Here is a 12,411-nt window from a genome sequence, read left to right as displayed (position 1 = left end):
ACACTGCACAGACCAAAGGTCAGTGAAGCAAGGGGAAAGAGCCATGATTTGTCCAAGATAACCAGGTGGGAAGTAGCAGGAGCGGTGTCTCTGCTTCCTCCTGGATCAGAGGAAGTGATCCAGGATGTCGACTCTAACTCTGCTGCTTCGGTTTTCAGCTCTTTCCATCCGATTAAACAACCAACGTTTCTGTTTTCAAAATGAACATCCATGTAGATGCTGGACTGTTTCTTATGCTTCAATAAACCATCCCAATTATTCATGTCATTCTGATTCTCCCACCAGTAGCTGGTCCTGGGGGCATTCTGTTCTCCAGCTGCCTAGTGAGAGTGCTCGGGTGATTGGGAGGTGGGGGTGATGGAGGCTGGAGTGGGGATAATCTGGACAGATCATACCCATAAACATGATGATTGTGAACATTAAGTATCTCAGCCCAAGGAGCCTGTCTCAAGGATTGGGAGAAAAGCTGGAGACAGTTCCAGGAACTGAGTCTATATTCAGCACAGGGGTCAATGTCATCACTTGACAGCAGATCACATACTCCACACCTTCCCGGGAATTGTCTCAGAAAGTTCCCAATCTCAGTTTTAAATCCGAGCTTTTGGATAACTTCGAACCAGGTCTCAGCATCAAGTGTGTTTGTTTGTGTTTAATTACTGCATCAATCCACATGCTGTTTAAATCTTCCTAAACCCTGTTCTTACACCGTTACTGGAAATTTCAGACTCAGACTTGACATGTTAACCATGATTTTATTGTCAGTCGGCTTCATGTCGCTGAAGTGTCTGCTATCCATTCGGTAAATCCACGTGGTTTCTATCTGAACTGCGCTGGATCCAGCAACATCTGCGTTTCATATTGGTCTTGGTTTCAAATGTGCATTTTGATCATTGTTTCAAATCTATCAATGATGTTACCCAGCCTTTCCCTGAAGCATCCATGAGTGTGCACGGCCTCTATCTCTGTAAGTACCTCCAACCCGGAAACGTTCCCTGTTTCAGGAATCCTTCCCAATAAGCAGCATTGGTCTGTACAGCCACCGAGTGACTCACTCAGAGTGGAAGAGAGTCATCCTCAATGTGAGAGACCCCAGTGATGCTGTGTGGAGAATGTGTTACAGAGCGATTGTGTGACAGAGGATCCAAAGGGATATTAATATCTTCAATGAAAGGGAAAACCTGGCTGAGAAAGTTTCACAGCAGACTACCTCCCTGTCCTTATCTGGTCTGCTGGAAATAACTGACAATGTAGCATTTGTCCTCCTCCTCATTGACTCCACTATCAGTTACATTTCTGATACCATAAATCCCTCTCGATCATGGTACTAAATAACTTATCACTATTTTCAACCGAATCATTCTGTTTGTTATTTCGATTCCTCCTACAAATGTGAACCACATGCCATTGTACCATCCTCCACCACTTCCTCTGACAGCTCATTAGCTTCACTCAGCAGGTCCCGGGGATGACAGGACTGTCACATGAGAGGTTGGTTTATCTGGGCATGTATTCAGGACAATGAGGGGGGGATCTGATGGAAATGTATCCAATTCTAACGGTTGGACAGACTCGATACAGGGGGTGGGCTGTATCCCCTGGGCAGGTATTCTCAGAACAAGCATCACAGTCTCAGGACATGGGCTCACACATTTCTAGTAGAGAGGAAGAGAATTATCTTCACACAGAGTGAACAACCTGAGGAATTCTCTCCCACAGAAGGCTGTGGATCGCAGGTTATTGAGTATATTCAGGAAAGACATTGATAATGTTCTTTTACAGGTTAAAGACATCATGGGGTTTGGAGCAAAATTGGGAATTTAGCAGTGAGATAGAGAGTCAGACATGACAACACTGAATGGGAGAGCAGGCTGGAAGGGCTGAGTGGCCTCATCCTGCTCCTGGTTTTTGTGTTTCTGTCAGTTTAATGTCCTCCTGAAAATCTCCCCTGAAAAGTATCAGTGATTACATTGGGGAAGCACATCAGTAGCTGTTTTCGTTCACATTCCTGCATCTTGAAAATGTGGTTTTATTTGCAGACACGATGAACAGTCAGTGTGAGAATCAAAGTGGGCCACAGGATTCCTGATGCTGTCTCAGTGAAACAGTCACAGGAAGGCTTCCTTACTATCGATGGCCAATCACATGCAATAAAGACCGACACTTCATGGACCTTCCGGATTGTTCACGGTCCCTGGGTGTGAATGTTCTGTGTGATTTACGGACAATATAAATGTGGCAGAAATACACTGAACATCCTCATTTAAACGGAGGGAGTGGGCAATTATAAAGCACTTTAAGGGTATCCCAAAATGTTTTATGGGTAATCGAACTGTTTTGGAATATATCCGGCATTGTAGGGAATGGAGGTAATGTTAGAAACAGGGTGACTTACAGACACTGATACAGAGCCAGAGACACAGATACAGGATGAGATTGTCCTGGAGATGTTTCAGAGCTCAATCTGTGACCCACACAAGACCGGGACACCAGTGGATGGAAGACAATCAGTTTTTGGTCATATGGAGAAAGTGTTTTATTGTCTCTGTGATTGTTATTGATCTAGACTTCCAAAAGGCCTTTGATAAGGTGCCTCATGGGAGGCTGCTGAGTAAGGGGAAGGCCCAGAGTGTTCGAGGTGAGGTCCTGGCATGGATTCAGGTTTGGCTGTCTGACTGAAGGCAGAGAGGTGGGATAAAAGATTCTTCTTCAGAATGGCAGTTAGTGACAAGTGTCCCACAGGGTTCAGTGTTGCGACTGCGGCTGTTCACTTTATATATTAATGATCTGGATGAAGGGACTGGGGGCATTCTGGCAAAGTTCGCCGATAAGACGCAGTTAGGTGGACAGGCAGGTAGCACTGAGGAGGTGGGGAGGCTGCAGAAAGATTAAGACAGTTTAGGAGAGTAATCCAGGAAATGGCTGATGAAATTCAGTGTGAACAAATGCGAGGTCTTGTACTTTGGAAAACAGAATATAAGCATGGACTATTTTTTAAACGGTGAGGAAAATTCATAAAGCCAAAGTACAAAGGAATCTGGGAGTGCTCGTCCAGGATTCTCTAAATGTTGACTTGCAGGTTGAGTCCGTGATTAAGAAAGCACATGCAATGTTGTGATTTATCTAAAGAGTGTTGGAATGTAAAAGCAGCCGGGTGCTTCTGAGACTTTGTAAAGCTCGAGTTAGGCCCCATTTACAACATTGTGTCCAGTTTTGGGCCCTACACCTCAGGAAGGACATACTGGCACTGGAGCATGTCCAGCAGAGATTCACACGGATGATCCCTGGAATGGTAGGACTAACATACGAATGGCTGAGGATCTGGGATTGTATTCATTCGAGTTTAGAAGGTTGAGGGGAGAGCGAATAGAAACTTACAAGATAATGCATGGCTTAGAAAGGGTGGATGCTGGGAAGTTGTTTCTGTTAGGCGGGGAGATTAGTACCCGTGGGCACAGCTTTAAAATTAGAGGACGTCAATTCAGAATGGAAATGAGGAGACATGGAAAGGATCTCGCAGGAAATTAAGGGTTGCAGGGAGAGTGTGGGTAAGTGGAATTGAAACGCCCATCAGCCATGATTAACTGGTGGAATGGACTCAATGGGCTGAATGGCCTTGCTTCCACTCCGATGTCTTATTATCTTATGGTCCTATGGTCCCTATCCTGGGAGGGTTTCATGGGGGCGATGTAAAGGGAGTTTTGCTCCTCATCTAACTCCATACTGTACCTGTCCTGGGATTGGTTGATGGGGACAATGTAGAGGGAGCTTTACTCTGTACCTAATCCCATGCGGACCCTTTTTCTGCGAGTGTTTGATGGGGACAGTATTGGGTAATTTAAGCAAAGCCTAACATCATTCTGAACACGGCCTGAGTTTCCAAAGGGTTCCGTCTATTGTTAGGTTACTAGACAATGAGCCTCCAGAAGCAACTAAAATATTTTCTCCCTATCTAACCCAACAATTCCTGTCATAAATCTCAAACTTATATCATTTCAGATCTTTCTAAATCCCAGTGACACCATCCTGGGATTGTGTCATTTCCCTGGCCACTGAACCCGTGCTGTCCAGCTATAGTTCTGTGAATCTACGCTGCATTCACTGGCACATGGGCTCCCAAGTCCCCACTCGGTCTTGCCTTTCCCTGTTTATAAAGTCACTGTCAGTGCTGTGCTAACATGAAATGGCTGCTTTCAACAAACCTAAAATGGCTAACTGACTTACACTTTTGGAATCATTTGTCCTGCTTTGCAGATTAAAACACACCTTACACTTTGTACATTATCATCTCTCGGCCTCCTGCAGATGAAATAAAGCGAGCTGTGAACCGATGCATTTTGGATGTTAGAGGAGGGACAATCTAAACTAAATGGTACAGTGTTAATCTGGGTGCAGGAACAGGGAAGGCTTCAGTTCGAGTCTGGAATTCAGTCAGCACAGGAGAGGGGCAAATGAATGAAAAGCATTTTCCATTCATACATTCCTGCATTGTGGAAATGTTAATTTCCAAATTAAACAGCAAAAGCAGGATATGGAGAACTATGTTACAAAGTTTCAATTGATTAAGATGTGGATTCAAGAATCTGTTTAAAATCAGTGCCCTGAGATAATTAAAAATGTCAGCAGTCTGTCTGACTTTCCAAACTTCAACCAATAAAAACGATAGGAATATATAAAAAGTAACATGACAGGTTTTGCTACTGAATTGTAGGTGTGTGGCTTGTTCAGAATCTGTCAGAGTTTTGGCGAGGAATCAGGAGCATTTATCCAGAAAACAGGCATTTACCAAGTGTCACACTGACGCACTTTGTGTATTTGAATCTTCATTGACTGCCAGGGTCATTCGGTAACATGTCTCCCTCTGTGCTGTAAGGAACAAACAAACACAAGGAAAAGGAGCAGGAGTCAGGAATTCGGCCCCTCGAGCCTGCTCCGATATTTAATACACTCCATGGCTGAACCCATCTATGAAGTGCTTTGAGAGGTTAGGAATGGCACACATTAACTCCAGCCTCCCAGAATGCGTTGGTCCACTATAATTCACCTCTCATCGAAATAGACCCATGCAGACGCCATCTTCCTCCCCTTCACTCATCCCAGGAATGTCTGGATAACAAGGACACCTCCGTCAGACTCCGAGATATTGACTTTAGCTCTGCCTTGATCACCATAATGCCAACAAGACCCATCGACACAGTCTGAGCCCTGGGACTCTTTCCTCACCTCTACAACTGGATCCTCACCTTTCTGACCTGCAGATCAGAATCATTAAGGATGGTTGAGAACACCTCCTCTATGATAATCCGCAATACTGGTGCCCTGCAAGGCTGTGTACTCAGCCCCCTTCTATATTTCTAACCCTCTCATGACTGTATGGCCAAATTCAGCTCCAACTCCATTTACAGATTAGCTCATGACACCACCATAGTGGGTAGGATCTCAAATAACGGTGAGACAGAGTACAGGAAAGAGAGGTCAGTGGAATGGTGTAAAGACAACAATCTCTCCCTCAATGTCAGCAAGACAAAGGAACTGGTCATTGACTTCAGGAAGTGGACTGAAGGACAGACCCTGGTCTCTGTCGTTGATCCTGAGGTGGAGGTGATTGAGAGGTTCAAGTTCTGAGGAATTAATATTACCAACAATCAGTCCATCCAGGTCAGCTCTACAGCCAAGAAAGCTCATCAATGCCTCTACTTCCTCAGAAGGTGAAGGAAATTTAGCATTTCGGCAATGACTCTGACCAATTTTTATATTGCACTGTAGAAAGCATCCTATCCAGCTGCATCACACCTTGGTATGGTACCTGCTCTGTCCGTACTGCAAGGAATTACAGAGAGGCATGAACCCAACCCAGTCCATCACCCAAATCACATTTCCTTCCATCTGACTCGGTCTCGACTTCCCACTGCTTCAGGAAAGCAGCCATCATAATCAAAGGCCCTTCCCACCCCTGCAATACTCTCTTCCACCTTCTTCCATTGAACAGAAGATACAACAGTTTGTAAACATGTACCAATAGGTTCAGGAGCAGTTTCTTCCCTGCTGTTATCAGACGTATGACTTGGCCTGCCATATATTAGAGTTCATCTTTCTCTGCACCTGTTCTATGGTCACAACACTATATTAACCCGATGTCCTTATATAAGGCATGATTTGTGCTGGATATCACGCAGAACAATACTTTTCACTGTGTCTTGGTATATGTCACAATCATAATTATCAAATAAAATCAAAGCTCCTCACCAATAGGTTTGGGTCTGGTCTGGTCTATAATACCTTAAACCTATGTATCCTGTAGCCTGTGTAAAAGACTTCGGCTATCCATTGCATCCATACCTGTCATAATTTGGTAAGGATCTATTAGATCACCCTCAGTCTTGACACTCAAGTGAAAGCAATGGTTTATTACATTGTCCCCCATCATTTACGATGGGAGGTGGCAGGACTGCAGAGCTTATGTCTGATCCATGGGGGCAGGAGTCACTTATTTTGCTGCTCATGGTTTCTGGCATGCAAGTATTTCTGTGTTGTACCTACACCACGTTGACACCTTACTTTTAGATATACCCACTCCTGCACTCATCATTTAACCAGGTTTGATAACTGGCTCCATGTAATAACCTTCCCATTCATCTGTTTCTCCAGCCCCTCCATTTCTTAGTTGTTATGTCTTTGGAATGTGCTTCCTTTAGAGCCTTGGTAAATTTGTGCATTGCATCTTGCAGGCTCTCATTGATTTACAAGAGGCAGAAGGACTGGTTAATACTTGCAGACAGTCCCTAACACACTTATTAAAAGGCAGAGCTCAAAGGAACAGCTGAAACAAAGAGAAACCAGGTTTCTTCAGGATTAAACTGCCTTTTACTGCAGAGAACAGAGAGAGCTCCTGAGCAGCTGAAGACTTCTCTGTATCTTGTTCAGAGTCCCAAGCCGTTTAGCTGCCTGAGAACCAATCACATCACTGTTGGCAGGCAGACAGCCTTTGTCATTGGTGAACTAGTGACCAATTATCAATCAGCTCCTTGTTTCAATCCAAAGTTCCATCTGTGAATAACTCCGTTCATCTCCAACCAGACTTCAATCATTGGATCACTCTCAGGTGAATTGCTGTCAAACCGTGCAGCAATCTTCCACCAATCGGCTGTTTGTAAGGTCGCTCTTTTCACATTTTAGTCCACAATTAAACTCAAGATTTTTTTAAAAAGGTTTTGATTTGCAGTCGCCATGAGAAAACTAAAATGCCGTTTCAAAAACGCATTTACTTGCAAAATACAAGATTCACAAAATTTACAAAAAACTGCAATCTATTTATTCTTTCTCCTTTCTTACAATGTTATGCAATCATAGCATTCCTTAAATCTTTTACATATTCCAGCATCTGACTCTTGGGACAATCCACCTGAATTCACATTAAGTTACCCAGTAATGTGTATGACATTTACATAAAATGGTGACAACAAAAGATCCGATCGGAACGGCCTTGCATTGTTTATTTGAACCTTTGTAAAGAAGGCCAGTGGATTACAATCTGTGTAATTTAGTATTTCATTGTTCTTTGTTGGATAGACTTCAAAGTGCTGAAGAGCCAACAGTAATCCCAAAGCCCCCTTTCCTATGGGAGAGTATTTTTCCAATGACTGGTATTGTTTCTAATAGCAGCATCCTCCAGGTTTCACAATTCCTAACTCATCATCCTGGAACAAGACAGCACTTCGCCCCAATTCACCAGCATCAGCGGCCATTGTGATTAGACTGGAAAACTCAGGGATGGCCAAAAGTGGTTCATTGATTCAAACTGCTTTCACCTTTCAAAGGTAACCTCGCACTCTGATAACTAAGCCACTTTTACTTATTTCCATCACAAATTTGTTAAAGGCACAGCCATCCAGCTAAAATCATGGACAACTTTCGAGTAAAGTCAAATATTCCTAAAAAAATCTAAAAACTTCTCATTTAGTTTTAGGAACAAGGAATTCTGTCAGTGTTATCACTTTTGCTGTCTCCATCAATATCTGTCTGTGTGTTTGTGTGTGTGTGCCTGTGTGATTGTATTTGTCTCTCTATGTGCTGCGGTATGTTTCTCTGCACATCTCTGTGTATGTGTCTCTGAGTATCTGTATGTATTGACATCTGTCACACACACACAGACAAGAAACATACACACATACACACATCAACATGACCAAAAGCATTGTGTCACTTTAAACATAAGAGAAATAGACAGAGATACGGATAGAGGCGAGTTTGAGCCCCATTTCAATACATACAGTTCCCAAAACAACAGGGAGCCCGCTGCACAGAGATACAGACACAGAGATACATAAAAATGGAGACACTCACAAATACACACAATGAGACACACACATACTCACACAGACACTGATAGTCAAACAGAGATAGATGGGTAGACACAGACGGAAAGATCGAGAAAGAAACACACATGATAATGCGCACACAGATTCAGAGACAAAAAGACAGACAGAATCGGTGTGCAGTGAGTGACAGTGCCCTGAGTGTAACCATCTGTAACACAGTCTGTGTCCCATCAGCTCAGTCCCAGCTTTTACAGATGGAATGGCCAGGAGACAGTGCAACAGTCGCGGGATGGCCCTCAGACCATTGTCAGGGAACAGGGCAATCTGGTTACAATCTCATGGTCATTGGGACAATTAACAGATCCGTGTAATCACTGGGTGTCCGTCTGGGAAATGGATTGATGATGATGGAGAGGACTTGTGTTCTCCATAATTAGGTGGAATAAACTTGCAGTGCAGCTTGCTCAGCACCACAGCCACAAACAGCCCCTGTCTCCACCACCGACACTCAGTAGCAGCAGTGTGTACCATAGACAAGATGCACTGTAGAAATTCCCCAAGGTTCCTTCCAGAGCAGCTTCCAGACCCACGGCACTACCATGTGGAATGCTGAACACAGCAGATACACGGGAACACCACCAGTTGGCAATTCCACATCAAGCCACTCCCCACCCTGGCTTGGAAAAACATCTCAGTCCCACAAGTGCCATTGGTTGGAAATCCTGGAACTCCCTCCCTGACATCATTGTGGGTTTATCTGCACCAAATAAATGGCAGCAGTTCAAGGCAATAACTCACCGTCACCTTCACCAGAGCAATTATATCTGAGCGACCCGTGGTGACCCAGCGGCAATGACCCAAACACATTAATGAATCACAAAATAAAGCTCAGTATTTGGGACCCGTGTGCTCCAGTGCTGAGCTTCTGAATAAATTGGGTCGATATTCTAGAAAATTGAAAGACGATTTCATTGGAATGTATCAGATTGTGACGAGGCGTGAGAGGGAGATGCTGAGAAATTAATCCTGTGCATCTGGGAATCTGAAACACGATAACACAGTCTCAGGAGTTGCTGGAAAAGCTCAGCAGGTCAGGCAGCATCTGTGCAGAGAAATCAGCGTTAATGTTACAGCATCCGCAGTTCATTCGGGTTTGATTGACACCCTCTCAGGGTAAGGGGCAGGTTATTTGGGACTGAGATGAGGAGACAGCGCTTCACTCTAAGGCCTCTGAGTCTTTAATATTCTCTCTCCCTGAGGATTGTGGATGCTCCCTCACTGAGTACATTTCAGATTGGAATAGACAGATTGCCGGGGTCTCAGGGAGTCACGGGATATGGGGAGTGGATAGGAAACCGGATTTGAAATCTCAAACCAGCTCTGATTGGATTGACTGCCAGAACAGACTGAACAGTTTAAACAGGCTGTATAGTCTCCTCCTGCTCACATTTCCTGAGCTCTTAGATGCTTACTGAGCCAAATTCCCAATCCCTTTGGATTTGGTTCCGAACTGAAGGCTTCTGATTAGATTAGATTAGATTCCCTACAGTGTGGAAACAGACCCTTTAGCCAAACCAGTCCATACCGACCCTCCGAAGAGTAACCCACCCAGGGCCATTTCCCTCTGACTAATCATTATGGACAATTTAGCAAGGCCAATTCACCTTACCTGCACATTTTTGGACTGTGGAAGGAAGCTGGAGCACCCGGAAGAAACCCACACAAACATGGGGAGAATGTGCAAACTCCATACACCCAGTCGCCCGAGGCTGGAATTGAACCTGGGACCCTGGTGATAAATACTGAGCCACCTTGTCGCCCAAATTCTGGTGCGGTCAGACCTGCTGAGCTTCCCCAGCAATTTCTTGTTTGGATTTCAGACCCAATCCAGTTGGTGATGATCAAGGACTTGTTAAGTGTGTTTGGGAATGGGGAGGGAGCTGCTAGCAGGGTGATGGTGGGATAGTGGTGAGCATAGCTGCTTTCCAAGCAGTGACTGGGGTTCGATTCCCGGCCATCGCAGTGTTGTAGTTTTCAAATCGACTTTTAAAGAAAGGCCACTGGGATAAAACCGGATCTTTCAGATTGTTCCTTGCTTTTCCTGGCGATGGTTTCTGTGAATTGCAATGTGGAACCGGGCAGCATTGCTCGGCATCTCGGAAGCTTTCCCCTCTGCTGCTTCCCATTTCTTATTGAAATATTGGTTGCAGCACAAGGATGGGTTTGTTTTGTTCGAAAAGTGAGAGACTGCTCCCGTCAGGAACCTGAAATAATTACAGAAGCCGCTGGAAACAATGAACAGTTCCAACAGCTTCTGTCGTGGTGTGGAGGGAGGATTAATGTGTCAAATCTATACAAGGATAAAATAAACTCCAGCCACAATACAGTCAGAGTTCCTAAGTTTTACAAACATCCGTATAACATTTTTCTGAGCCATCAATTCACCTTAAACCCTTCCAATGTGGAATAGCATTTTTCTGATTCTCACTTTGAGAGATGTCCCTCAGTGAGCTCCTCCCCCATTCTTTCCATTTCACTGGGGACCCACTATCCGCAGTCTCCAATCAAATGACCTGAACTCAGACACACAGAGATCTTAAAGAGTGACACAATGCAGATAGGAAGTTGATTTCATTTCTGTTTCTGAGTCCAGCCTTCACTCAGTGAGACAGAGTCAGGTATTCAAGGCTCCAACAAGAGCTGGATTCTGCTTCTGGTGATTGTCTTCATTCAGTGAGAAGGAGGGCCGTGGGCCGGAAGGAGCTCATCATTGTGCTTCGGGTTGGCTGCTCAGTCTGCAGCATTGCAGGCCGTGGGAGCAGGGCAGTGGGAAAGGTACCTCGTGTGGACTGCAATAGGACTTTCCACACATTGTTCCAGGGCAGTTACAGAGCTCCGGGAATTCTGAATGAGGATCTGAAAAATGCATTGATTGAAGGAGGAGGATCAGGAAAACAGGATAAAGCTGATGAGATCAGCAGGATTTCTCGGTCTAACTCTGTGCCATACTTTATTTTCTGCTTCATAAATCTACAATCCGGAGCTCAACCCACTCAGAGCAATATAAGCTCAGAAACAAATCATTCAGTCCAACACATCCATGCCGAACTGATATCCGATGTCAATCTCATCCTATTTGTCAGAATCTGGCCCATGTTCCTCTGAACCCTTTTTAATTCCTACACCCACCCAGATACCTTATAAATGTTGTAATTGTACCAGCCTCCTCTACTTCCTCTGGCAGCTCATGCACATAGTGCCCTCTGCGTGAAAAATGTTCCCCTTATGTCCTTTTCTGTTTCCCCTCTCAACTTTAACAGATGCCACCTGCTTCTGGACTCCCCCACCACAGGGAAATCACCTTGCCTTTTTACCCTATTGAGGGTCCTTCATGATTTTGTGAACCTCTATAAGGTTACCCCTCAGCCACTGACGCTCCAGGGATAATAGCACCAACCTATACAGTCTTAACCTCTAGCTCAAACCCTCCAACCTTGGCAACATCCTTGTAGATCTTTTCTGAACCCTTTAAAGTTTCACAACACCCTACTTACAAGAGGGAGTCCAGAATTGCACACTATATACCAGTAGTGGCTGAACCAATACCACAACATGACCTCCCAACCCCTGTACACAATTAACAGAGCAATAAAGACAAAAATGACAAACGCTTTCTTCACTATCCTATCGAAATGTTAGTCCACCTTCAATGATCTATGAAGCTGCACTCCAGGTCGATTTGTTTAGCCACACCCCAGTACCTTGTCCATTCAGTGAAGAAGCCCTGCTCTCTTTTGCCTTTCCAAAATACAGCACCTCACATTTATCTAAATTAATCTCCATCTGCCACTCCTCAGCCCATTGGCTCATCTGGTCAAGATCCTGTTGTCCTCTGAGGTCACCATCTTCACTGTCCTCCACACCTCCAATTTTACTGTCATCTGCAAACTTACTAACCATTCGTCCTATGGTCACATCCAAATCATTTATATAAATGACAAAACAACAGTGGACCCAGCACCGATCCTTGTGCCACACCGCTGGTCACAGGCCTCCAGTCTGAAAAGCAACCCTCCCGCACCACCCTCTGTCTTCA

Source organism: Chiloscyllium plagiosum, unplaced genomic scaffold (assembly GCF_037043375.1).
Source record: "Chiloscyllium plagiosum isolate Xiang-an unplaced genomic scaffold, Cpla_swu_hap1 HiC_scaffold_43, whole genome shotgun sequence".
NCBI lineage: Eukaryota > Metazoa > Chordata > Chondrichthyes > Orectolobiformes > Hemiscylliidae > Chiloscyllium > Chiloscyllium plagiosum.
This window is presented reverse-complemented; position numbering follows the sequence as displayed.